Source organism: Rhipicephalus microplus, chromosome 6 (assembly GCF_043290135.1).
Source record: "Rhipicephalus microplus isolate Deutch F79 chromosome 6, USDA_Rmic, whole genome shotgun sequence".
Taxonomy (NCBI): domain Eukaryota; kingdom Metazoa; phylum Arthropoda; class Arachnida; order Ixodida; family Ixodidae; genus Rhipicephalus; species Rhipicephalus microplus.
Window position 1 is genome coordinate 122,720,016 of NC_134705.1, and position 13,312 is coordinate 122,733,327.

A 13,312-nucleotide genomic window follows, 5' to 3' on the forward strand; every position below is an offset into this window, starting at 1 on the left:
TGCGCTCTTTAAAGATAACTATACACTAACCTTCATCACGAATACGTAGAAACGTAAATCTGCGACACACGCGCACGATAAAAACATAGCACACAAGGTCGCATGTCCATGTGCTCGCGGACCACAAACCATGTAAATATGAGTAGTGCGAATGCAAACCTAGTTGCGCCGAAGAAAAAAAACGTCGAGCAGTGGCAGCACAGGCTTCAGCCCAATGCTTTCAGTGCGTTCTCCTAATACACTTATGAAAAAAAAAACTTAGGTATACTAAAATTCATAATTATTCATAAAAAATCGAATATATTTTTATTTGGTGCTAGTACACATAAACATTGAAAAATGATCACTTTGTCAATTACATCGCTTGTGTACTAGCGCCACAGTTGTCGTGCGGGCGCAGACGGCGCAGATTTGTCATTGTGCCCCCAAGCTACACTTTGAAGCGTGCTACTAAGTTTTACGGCTGATGAAAAGCGCATCTGGGTCTGCTTTTTTTTTCTCCGATATATTTTGGGGAAGGGGGGGAGGGCTCCTTTTGCACGTGTTTCTGAGCTTAATCGGCTATGACGGCTTCTCTAGCAGACGATCGGCGTGTCTAGGATTTTTTTTAAATCCTTGTTTTGCAGAGACGCCGTCTCGTGTGGATGTGAAAACATCGGCTCCGCGTTCAAAAATATTTTGGACAGTTTTTTGTGCATTTGTGAGCGTCTTTTGGTGCCAGTCGACGTATAAAACCGCACGGACTACATTGACACCAAGTATTTCACTGTGGGTGAGCTTTTTGACCGTTTTTCGAGACTCTTCTAGTTGCCCTTCTGCTCAGCTGAGCACGCTAGGCTCAGGCTACGGCTGAGCGGCTGCCGGCCCTACTCGGAAGGTTGCTTCAGCGCTCAACGCACGAAATGTCTATGAAAGTCTCTGTAGATGGGGAGGATATCCCTTCCGATGATCTTCCAGATTCTGAATAGTCTGTGGCTACCACTAAACGTAAGCTTCGCGGGACGCATACCCCCAAGACCGAGACGCAAGCAAGCGTCTCCATGCACGGCGACCCGTGGTCGCCTCAGTGCTCCTGGGCTGCGGTGAAGAAGCGTCTTATCGCTGCTTCTAGACTTTCTCATCTTCCAAGAGATCACCGTCGAGTTAGCGTGAGACCTAGAAATGGCCTGGACATGAGAACTGTGAGTCAAATTAAGTTCGCGAAGGCAATCACAGTGGCTGCAGCGATCAGTGAGGAAGACGTCACGGAAGACGCGGTATGCTCTAATGTGATGCAGAACATTGCAGTTATAAGCACTCCAGTGGAGAGAAACGCCAGAGCGTATTCCAAGATCACCGCCATTACTCTCGGTACTGCCAGTTTTGATGTTAGTGGCTACCGAGCTGCCCCCGATGACACCTGGAAAGGTATCAACAGGGGTGTTGACGCGGACATCGGTCAAGAACAACTTTATTCACTTATTGTACACCCAAGGAACCCGACTGCACTCCAAGTGAAAAGACTCAGGAATTCCACCATAGTGATCATGCTCTTTGACGGACTAGAAGTCTCAAATTACGTTATATGTGAAAATAGTTTGGTTTGCTGCACCTTGTATCGTCGACAGACGGATATCTATTATGCCTGTGGAAAGCCAGGTCATCGATTCGATGTTTGTCCCCATCCAGAGGAGGCGGTCTGTAGAGGGTGTGGTATGTCATCTCCTTCGGAGGATCACGTCGGCACCCCAGAATGCAAGTTGTGTGGGGGTCCAAATCTCACGGCAGACAAGACGTGTACGCATCGTTTTCAAGTGCTCACATAGTCCTTCGACGAATACGAGTGTGACGGATGCAATATACGATGGAATGTATATTGGTGGATATGGATGCAATATACGATGGAACATGCAATATACGATGGAACAAGACGCTGACTACATGAACTTCACCGATGGAGGAGGAGACTTGCCATCGCTACCAGCCACTGCAGGCGGACGCTCCACGAATGAGCGCCCGAGCAGCAGCTGGCGCCCGCGTGACGTCAGCCAACAGCTACAACCACCGCGAGGGCGATCCTGTTCCATAGGCAGAGCAAGGGGCCGTTCGAGATCCAGAGGACATTCAGATCCAAGGGCTGTTCTAACTCACGGGTGCCTACCGTCCGCAATGGTGTGCAGCAAGGAAATCAGCACCAGAACTGGACATCGAAGATCAAGGGCTCCCAACCACAGATAAAGGGGGGTACCAATCCAGCGCAACACTCAGATATATACGCGCAGATGCAAAGGGAAAATGCTAATCTCAGGGCCATTGTCGAGCATCTCAGGGCTAAAATGGCCGATTTAAGGAAATCACAGCAGGTTTTGTCTCCATCACTTCAAACACAGTTCCCTGTACAGAGGCCACATCGGATGCGAGTCACTATGAGGTACCCATGGATATCCAGCCAGGGGCATAACCAACAAAATGAGAGCGCTAAAACAACCGGCCAATAACGAGGACAGAGATTTCAAAACAGAGGTCAAGGATACTTTGAATGATATCAAAAATGCTCTCAGTGCGGTTGTCGAGTCGCTTGCGGTATTGGACAGCAGAGTCACAAAGATTGAGACTGACCAAGGTAAAGCTTTACAATCTGCCGAAGCTACTCCGGCTCAAGTAATAACTAAGGTCAGGATCGTGCACAATGTGGCAACCCGTAGGGTCTCTCAGAATAGAGGATTTGAGGGTTTCAACAATGGCGGGACACCTTAACAATTCCGTAATTTGGCAGTGGAACTGCTGGGGCTTCCAATCAAAGAAGGCAGCTCTCCAGCAATATATTAAATACCAGCCATTTGGACCACAAGTTGTTATGTTAGAGGAGACGCTTAGGGAAACAATGAGCCTGCCAGGCTACACCCATCACATCACGAAACCTCCAGATGGCCGTGGTATCTGCACGTTTGTGTCGAAAAAGTACACTTACATTGAGCACAATTCGCACATGGCAAATAGCAAGATTGAACACTCTCTTTTATAAATCATACCTGCTAGCAACCTTAAAAATAGTATTTTCATACTTGACATATATAGCTCTCCAAAAGGTAGGCACCATTGCTTCACCTCATTGTTATCGAAAACCGTTACGATCGCTAGGAAAGTGGACGCACCCATAGTTATAGCGGGAGATTTCAACGCACCCCATCAAGCTTGGGGCTACCTTCGCACCACTGCCAAGAGAGCCGAGCTCTGGCAAGCGGTATCGAATCTGAATCTTACTTTGGTTACTGACCCCACGTTTCCTGCCCGCACTGGAAATTCTTGCTCCAAGGATACTACCCCAGACCTCACCTTTGTCGCAACCACGGGGGAGGTATCATGGTTAAACTTGGGAGAAAACTTGGACAGCTACCATTGTATTCTGCACACAAAATTACAAATTCAAGCAAGGCCCCTTAAGCTTTCAAATTCACAGATTGTGACCTCTTCTGTAAGATCAGAGTGGAGAGAGCAGAGGAGAATAATGACTCCCCGAATTTCGACAAGTGGCTGTCTTAGCTAGTCAAAGACGTCAAGTCGGCCACCAAAATGATAGAGACTGATCTTCCGGTCAATAAAATGGATAGCACGCTTGCTCACCTTCTTGAGGCTAAAAGCGCCCTCCAAGCCACGTGGAAAGCACACCGTATGAATTGAAGAGCGAAAATGCATCGCAAGTCTTGACCAGGAAATAACGACTTATAGTCAGACGCTGAAAAAACAGCATTGGGACAAGATTCGCAAGAAGGTGGATAGTCAGATGAACGTTGGGGGAAAATAGAACCTCCTAAAACACCTGCTGCAGGAGACCAAATCTAAATCCAACCAGACGCGCTTGGTAGACCGAATACTGCACTAAGAAAGTAAGGTTAAATCGGACACAGAAATAACGAAGTGTCTGGCACAGAGACACCTCCCATTGTAAACAACCCGGCCTCCTCCTGGCTACGCGCAATACACGGGATCACCAGCCTTCGAATTGGACAAGCCCTTCCAGGAAGCAGAGGTCCAGACCATCTTAAACAATCCTAATGGTAACTCCAGCCCTGGCCTGGATGGCATTACAAAGAAGATACTACGCGATTTAGACTATGACTCTGTCACCTACCTCACCAAAGAAATCAATCGTATTTGGGAGACGGGGACTTTCCCTGAGCACTGGAAAAGGGCGCCGGTTATTCTCATACCTAAACCTGGCCGGAGTCCCAGTTTTAGAAACTTACAACCCATTTCACTGACGTCCTGCAGAGACAATTAAGGTCGCCGAGCATGTCATCAACGATTGAACATCAAAGCACATAGAGAAGACTAACCTGTTCTAGTACAACATGGTAGGTTTTAGACTACACCGATCTACTTAGGACGTCATGATTTCTTAAGCAGCACATCATAAATCAAGAGACAAAAGACGTTAGAGCTATTCTCGGTCAGGATCTTGAAAAGGCCATTGACAATGTCTCGCACACCCACATACTTGCCTCCATCTCTTCTCTCAACTTAGGAGCCAACTTTCACAAGTTCACCAGCTCGTTTCTCAGGAATAGAAAAACCACAATACAGCTTGAGAATATCAAGTCTGAGCCCTACAATCTCGGTTCCTTCGACACCCCGCAGGGCTACGTCATCTCCCCACTGCTGTTTATTATTGCAATGTGCGGCCTTGCTGCCAAGCTGTCAAACCAAGAAGGCATCAAGTTCGCCATCTACGCGGACGACATCACCATATGAAGTGTCGGTGGTTCAGAGGGCTGTAAAGAGCTCTTTTCAAGAGGCTGTAGACTGTGTTGAAGTCTACGTAAACAAAATGGGCCTCAAGCTCTCGCCAGCAAAGTCCGAACTTTTCTCATATCGGCCCACGAGACGGGGACCCAAACCCAAAAACTGGCAACCACTGGCCGCCATCGACATTAGGCTGCACACGGCATCGGGGCCAGCGTATTTTAAGGGTGAACTTCATACGCGCTCTGGGCATGATTATCGAGGCTAATGGACAGAACGGCCGCACAATCGACCGTCTGACTTCTAAGGCGGAAGGGGTCATCCAAATAATCTCACGCATTTCCAACAGTCGGGGTGGTCTTCGAGAGCAGAACCTCCGCAGACTGTTCCATGCATTCTTCATGAGCCACATAAGCTATGCCGCATCTATGGACAGGTGGCAACTCCATGAATGAAATAAATTGAACATCCTCATAAGGAAAATGATCAAGAAAGTTCTTGGCATTCCTGTGCACACAAGCACTGAGAACCTTATGAAACTTGGAGTCCACAACACACTTGAAGAAGTTATCGAGGCTCAACAAACGGCACAGGTTGCAGGCTTTCGATCACACCAGCGGGGAGAAAGATTTTAGTTGACACTGCCCTATCGGAAAAAAACGAATGGTGGGCATGGTGGAAACCACCACCCACCATTATAGTGGATTAATGTAGTGGGTGAATGGTGGGAAACACCCACCATGGCGCATGGTGGGTGCTGCAGTGCCGGCAACACTTGAGCGCAAAATGACGTCAGAATCACCGTGACGAGCTGCCACAAAAAATAAAAAAGAATTCTATAAAAACGGTATAAAAAACACCCGTCCCGTAAAAAAAAAAACTAGGCGCCACGGAGGATCGAACGTGCAACCTGCGGATTCCCATTCGAAGACGCTAACCACTGCGCCACACCAACATGACGGTGGTTGCGTGTTAAATACTTAGTTGGCGTACAAACTTGAGGCTCAACTTAAGTTATGTTTGTCGTGTACACAACATAGACAAGATCTACACCTGCTACTAAAAATAGCACATTTATTAAACACAAGCAACTGCGCCCTGTAACGATTGCCACTATGTTATTGGCACTAGTGCTATTTTTTTTTTACAATTCACAACTTGAAGGGAAAAAAAACCAAGTGGACTGGGGAGCAGCAACAGTTTACCGGCGGGGTCTGCCAAGTGTAATATCCGTTTCGCGCTCGTTCTAAAGGGCGACATCTGCTCACGCTTTATGACGCTTCTAGGCTCATTTCATAGATACGCCCGCCTAATTTATTTGAGTGAGTATTGGGATGCTTTTCGCGCAATGTAGAGGGCGGTCGCGCCAGCGCAATGCTGTTGCTCTTTCGCTAAAGCAACAACTACATAACGGCTTGGCCAAAACGAATGCAGTGTACCGGAAACATTACGCCATCATAATGGTTCACCAAGCACACGAATTGCCACGTCTGAGTTCTCGTACAAAAGCTAGAGAAGTGCCGGCGAGTGCGACCGGCGGCTGTCGGTGAGAAGACACTAAATTACGTTCTCTGGGAGTGCTTTAATCGCGTCGCATCGATGTTTGTTGCTTCTTGAGCGAACAGCATACACAATGAAAAATGCTTCATTTAGGTTAATTGATGCCATATGGCTGCGCTGTATTGTCATACTTAATCGTCGTAATCGTGTATTCTGAAACCCGGAAGCACGGATAACACAATTGTACGGGCTCGGTCAGTAGGCCTAACCTTTGGTGGAAATCATGATGGTAGAACATGTAGTGTACAGATCCCAGCTTGGTACACTATATAATTTGCCCGCCATTATAAGCCTACCCATCATCTGCTTACTGCTTCCCAGCATTATCGCGATGGTGGGCAGAGCTTCTCAGCTTGGTACACCATGTGGCCCACCATAACAAGCAGCACCCATCATCTGCTTAGTGCTTCCCAGCATTATCGCAATGGTGGGAAGAGTTTCTCAGCTTGGTACACCATGTAGCCCACCATAATAAGCACCACCCACCATATGCTTAGGGCTTCCCAGCATTATCGCAATGGTGGGCAGAGTGTCCCATTATTGCCCACTATCTAGCCTCTGCTTTCCACCATCATTTCCACTTTACCCATAATCTGTACACCATACCACCCAGTATGTCCCGGCATAACCACCATATTTTCCACTACGTCCCACCATAGCCATCATAATTTCCACCATGCCCACTATTATTTCCACCATGCCCACTATTATTTCCACTACGCCCACTATTATTTCCACTACGCCCACCATGTTTTCCAGTATCCACCATGGAAATTTTTCCAATAGGGTGGAGTCAACCCCCTGACGTTGGAAGTGCAAAATATGCCACTCGATATTTATATACGCTCTCACATCAAAGTGTGCCCCCTTCCAAGAAATATGCATCCACAGTACAACGCGGGCCGGCGTGTCGCTCAAGCCTCCTCTTTTTTAGCTCAAGCTCACAAACACTCGTCCGTTTCTTGCTTTGTTGATGCCGCCCAGTATGGCGTTTCCGCTCGCTTAGTAGTAGTATCCATAGATACTAAGGGTCAAATTTTATCCTCGGCGTCGGTTTGAACCACTTCTTCTTACAAAGCAGAACAGATGGCCATTGCACTAGCACTCCTTGATCCACAAAGGACTGATATTTATACGAACTCTAAATCCACTGCTAGGGCCTTCGCCTTAGGGTCCATGTGCAGGGAAGTTTTGAGAACTCTCGCTCACAAGGAACTCACCCACCACACTATTATTTGGTTTCCTGCTCACCTTGGCTTGAAGGTAGGAGGCCTTCCCAATGTCAACGAGCTATCCCACTCCAAGGCGCGAGGCTTCACTTACCTTGCCGGGACTTGTGCTTCTCAGACAGAAGAGTCAGCCCCAAGCCTTAATTTTATTAACATTTTGACTTGTTCAACGAGATCACGAAGCATTAATAATTAGGCCGTAGGTCCTTTTCATTGCCACACGAAAAGTTGTCTAGGCCACAGGCAATCTCTCTTCGCATGCTTCAGACGGAAACATACCCTAGCCTCGTAACCTATAGGCATTACTCCGATACTTCACAACTTCGTCCGGACTGCCAGAATCGCTGCGATTTGAATCGCTTGCTCAGAAGGTGCCCTTCTTTACAAAGAAAAATGAAGAATTTTTTAGAACTCTTTTGATTTAATGCTCATGAGTCCGGTTCTCACACAACTGAAGGCTGTCCAGATGGCCCATGATGCGGCGGTGAGGCTGGACCTCCCCGTCCCAACGTGGGAGCGGCCCGCGTTCCTACCCCTATAAAACAGGGGTGAAATCCTTGAGGACCCCAATAAAATTTTTTCGTCCATCTTTTTTTTTGCACGCGTTTCGGCGTTTGCTCCGCTTTGACGTGCCAACTCTCCACGCTGCTGCTGCGTGTGTTAAGCACTAGTGGTAGCTGTGTTTTCAGGCTTTGTGCGTTCAGCCAGCGCTGCTATTTTATTATCTGTGGGTGCTAAAATAAATCACTGTTTTCGTTTGTTGAAGTTTGGCACATAGAACAAATATCAATGTGGCCCATGAATATCAGTGTGGGTGGCATGCATATTTTTGTGCAGTGTCCTTCAGGGGAGTAACCGTTGTGTGAAGAGAGCATCTAGAGCTGTTCCTCCTTCCGTTGCTCCCTTAGAAACTTAGGACTAATACAGCTGCTCCTCCGTTTTCGAGCACGTCGGCCATCTTGTTCCGCTTGATTCTTTCGGGGAGTGACAGTTGGTCTGAAAGACTAAAAACAGCCGTTTCAAACATTTCGGCCGTTTTTTACTTAGAGTGTAGTCACTTATGCTCGTCATACGGTCATGTAACGCCGGACCAAGTTTAGTATCGACACCATTATCGAAAAGACCAGGAGAGCTTAAAGTCGTAGGTGGCTAGATAGATAGATAGATAGATAGATAGATAGATAGATAGATAGATAGATAGATAGATAGATAGATAGATAGATAGATAGATACGCTCAATGTCACCGAAGTTCTCAGAAAAACGCTTCACATTAAAACAAGAACACACTCAGAAACGCTGAATGATGGCTGAAGGCACGACATGAAATGTCATCTCAGAGTAACTTCCAGAGTGACTTCGCGATGCGCTCCTGAAATCGCTGCTGCCTTAAGAACGAACGCACGTAAAGCGTTTCACAGCGTCTGTATCCAGGACGCATCCACGCTGCTTGGACGAAGTACTGGTTCGCTACCCTAAAAATCACTGGGCTTGGGAAAGATCGGAATTCGTCGGCAGTCGACAGTTTATCCGTGATTCTGCAGTCAGCGTCGTCGCGTGCAGTACTTCATGGGGCATTCTGCTCTACGGAGGCAAACCATCGGCGTCCTTTCTATCGCCGTCCGACAGCGCTTCTTCGCTTCTGATGGCCCACAAGAAAACCGCTATTGCCCCTTTTCTGACGCACTTCACCTCGTTCCTAGCAAATTTTTAACGAGATGTCCGTGTCCTGAAGGTATCGTGATAGAATCTATTAATCACCGCCGCCGCCGCCACACGGGTGGCGGCGGCGGCGGTGAAAGGACGTTCGCCTAATCAGCTCTTTTTGCTTACCCAGACTACCTGAAAACGGTTGCCGTGGCTACGGAATCACATCTTGACGTCACTGAGCCTGCGGAAGTGTTTACGTGTTTCCGGCGTCGACATCGTACCTGGACACACGGGTGGCGGCGGCGGCGGTGAAAGGACGTTCGCCTAATCAGCTCTTTTTGCTTACCCAGACTACCTGAAAACGGTTGCCGTGGCTACGGAATCACATCTTGACGTCACTGAGCCTGCGGAAGTGTTTACGTGTTTCCGGCGTCGACATCGTACCTGGACACACGGGTGGCGGCGGCGGCGGTGAAAGGACGTTCGCCTAATCAGCTCTTTTTGCTTACCCAGGTTGGTAAATTCGCTTATTTCTCAATACCGCCTTACCGCCACCGCCGTTGCCACCGTGTTTCAGTGCTTTGCTGAGTTCTCTGTGCATAATGTGCCTTTTTCCTAATTGAATGCTCCCGAATTGAGTGCGAACTGAGTGCTACTGTGAATGCCTGGACAACGTACCATGACAAGCACGTGCCAGTCTTGTGATGAGCCCCTCCCCTGTGATGGGCGTGTCCTGAAGTGCAACGAATGTGAGTCCTCTTACCATGTTGGCAGTTGTTCTGGCTGGTCGGAGACGACATTTAAGACTAAAGGAGAGAGCGGTCGCAGGGCATGGCGATGTGCTGCTTGCCGTTCATCTAAAGCGAAAAGTGGGGAGAAAACTAGCATGGACTCTGAGTTAACCATTTGCCTGGCAGATATAACTAGGAGGCTTGATGCTTTAGCAGGGCTGCCGGCTCAGGTTGGTGAGATTAAGGTCTCAATCCAGCTGTTGTCACAAAAGTACGATGACATCTTGAACTGTCAAGCTAAGCAGGAAAAGGACATTAGTAGTTTAAACAGACGCGTTGGGAAATTAGAGGCGGACTGCACCTCAAGTGATATTCAACAACTGAAAGCTACGGTGAATGATCTCGAGTTTCGTAGTCGGAGACTAAACATAGAAGTTCACGGCATCCGGGTTACGCCAGACGAGAATTTGCTGTGTAAGTTGAATGATGTGGCCAAGATTGCTAACCTGCCAGAGCTGACTGGGAATGACATCGCCGCTATCCACAGACTTCCGGCAAAGCCAAACAAAACACCCGGAATTATAGTTCGATTTGCCCAGCAATCAATTCGTGATAAGTGGCTAGGAAGGCGGAAAGCCCTAAGAGATGCTTCGAATGTTTCGATCACTGAAAACATGACCCAGCAAAACAGAGAGCTGCTGCGCAACGCAAAAGACTGGGCACAGAACAATGGCTATCGTTTTTCATGGCACTGCAACGGCAAGATTCTCGTTAGGAAAAGAGAGGGTGATAGCGCGGTTGTCATTCATCGTTTGGGTGACCTTGATAAGCTGTGATACTGTTACCCCGCATTGCATTGTTTACTTCCTGATATTCTTTTGATACTCGCCTTAACATGTTTCCCTTAACCGCACCTATAGACCTTATTAATCTTAAAAACTTGTATGACACTTGTTGTGAAAAAAGCCTCAGTTGCGTTCATTTCAACCTTAGATCGGGAAGGAATAAACAGGATGAGCTCGAATATTTTTTTAGTGAAGCACAAGTAAATTTTGACGTTGTGATGTTTTCGGAAACGTGGTTTGCTTCGGAAGATGATGTATTTACGTTTCCAACTTATAAATCATACTACATGAACCGCACAGGCAAAAGGGGTGGTGGCGTAGCTATGCTAATCTCAAGTAAAATAGACTGTGAATTGATGTCTGAATTCTCCTGCATTTCTCCTCTATATGAAATACTCACTGTTAGATGTGGTACATCAGTGTTTTGTGTATGTTACCGCCCTCCATCAAATAATGTCCGTTTGTTTTTTTCTTTTTTAGACTCACTGTTAGAATTTGTGAGTGAAAAAAAATATGCCTTGATTTTAGGTGGTGACCTCAACATCAACATGTTAGCTGAGAGCAGTGTTAAATTAGAACTTGAATCAATGTTAAGCTCGCATTATTGTCAAAATGTTATAACGGCTCCTACGCGAATCACTTCACAGTCATCAACACTCTTAGATCTTTTTATAACAAACTTTGATACTTCCCTTGTTACGGCTGGCACTTTGATTCACAATATTAGTGACCACATGCCTATATTTATGTTTGTTAACCAACTCAATAACGTACCCAAACAAGTGCGTGCAGAATTTTCCTATAGACTTATAAATCCTGAAACACTAACCCTCTTTAGAGAGCGCTTAGGCAGAACCGACTGGAGCAATGTGTTCGCAGCGAGTGCCGCCAATTTGGCATACGATTTATTTCTGAACAAGTTCACCGAAATATACCTTCAATGTTTTCCCCTAAAGTCATTTAAAACATTTAAAAAAAGTCGGAAACCTTGGGTAAATAAAGAATGCCTTAAGCTCATAAGAAAGCGGGACCAATTGTTCAAGGCATTTATTGTGAGTAAGTCCCCTGAAGCCCTCAAAGCATTTAAAAAGCACCGAAACTTTGTCACCAAACGCCTTCGTGATGAAAAGAAACTATATTATTCGAACCTGTTTAACTCAACGCAAGGGCGTACAGAAAACGTTTGGAAGGCAATTAACAGTACGCTTAATAATCCACCGGAGGAATTAACCAAAATTGTGAAAGATGGTACAGAAATTCAAGGGCCTGACTTAGCTGATGCATTTAACGACTTCTTTTTGTCAGTTGGCGGCCCTACAACCAGTAGTACTTCTTTAAAATATATGAATATTCGAAATAACCAAACAATATTTCTAGAGCCAATCTCAGAGAGTGAATTAGTAGCGACATTTTTGACACTCAGTAATAGCAAAGCCACTGACGCGGACAATATTCAGATGAAACCTGTTAAGTATGTTATTGACATACTAGCACCCTGTCTTGCCTACATTTTTAACATATGTTTGTCCACAGGACATTTCCCGCGAAACATGCAGATAGCAAAAGTGACAGTTATCTATAAAAAGGGTCCCAGAAATGACATGTCCAACTACCGCCCTATATCGATTCTACCTGTATTCTCTAAGGGTCTGGAAAAAATAATTTTGAAACGTTTGAACTCTTTTACTGACAAGTTCAACTTGATTACTTCAGCGCAGTATGGCTTCCGGAAAAATAAATCTACTGAGCTCGAGCTACTGGCACAAAAAGAATACATTCTAGAGAATTTTGAATCCCGAAATATGGTACTCGGTCTTTTTCTTGATTTCTCAAAAGCCTTTGACCTCATTAATCATAAAATTCTCCTACAAAAGTTGGACCATTACGGTATAAGAGGCGTTGCACACAAATTAATCACTTCATACTTGCAACACCGAACTCAATTCGTCGTAATTCAAGGCAAACATTCCGCAACAAAATCCATTAAAACAGGCGTCCCGCAGGGAAGCATTTTGGGACCGTTTCTCTTTATACTTTACGTTAATGAGATAGTTCGTATTGATGAATCTGCCCATTACATTATATATGCTGACGACACAAGTTTGTTTTTTTCAAGCAGATGTAGCAGCGATCTAGGTAGCCGAGCGAATAACGCACTGTCTAAAATTAACACATGGGCCCAAGAAAACTCTCTAAAACTAAACATAAAAAAACAAAAGCTGTTTTATTTCACCCCCGCCACACACAAGTTCAGTTTCCCATCATTTCGTTAAATAATTTAGAAATTGAAGTCGTCAAAAGTTTTAAATCATTAGGCGTGTATTTTTCACAAAACATGACATGGGATGATCACGTGAACCATATTATTACTAAACTATCTCGTATAATCGGCGTCATGCGCCGTCATTGCTACTATTTTCCTGTTTCTGTAAACATGCTCATATATAACTCGTTGTTTTCTTCATTATTGAATTATGCCTTTCTTGTATGGTCCACAACGACAACTGTAAACGTTTGCAAACTTACCATCTTGCAAAAGAAAGCTTTGCGTCTTGCCTCTAAATTACCACATCGCAG

At 45.9% G+C, this 13,312-nt stretch overlaps 1 long non-coding RNA gene across 1 annotated transcript in view; it reads left to right on the plus strand.

Annotated features, from left to right (window-relative positions):
• Positions 1-9,301: 9,301 nt before the first annotated feature.
• LOC142765465 (uncharacterized) overlaps positions 9,302-13,312 on the plus strand; it is a 99,861-nt gene continuing 95,850 nt past the window's right edge. The window contains exon 1 of the long non-coding RNA XR_012884264.1: positions 9,302-9,908. This is a non-coding gene — a long non-coding RNA (uncharacterized LOC142765465). The remainder of the gene's footprint in view (positions 9,909-13,312) is intronic.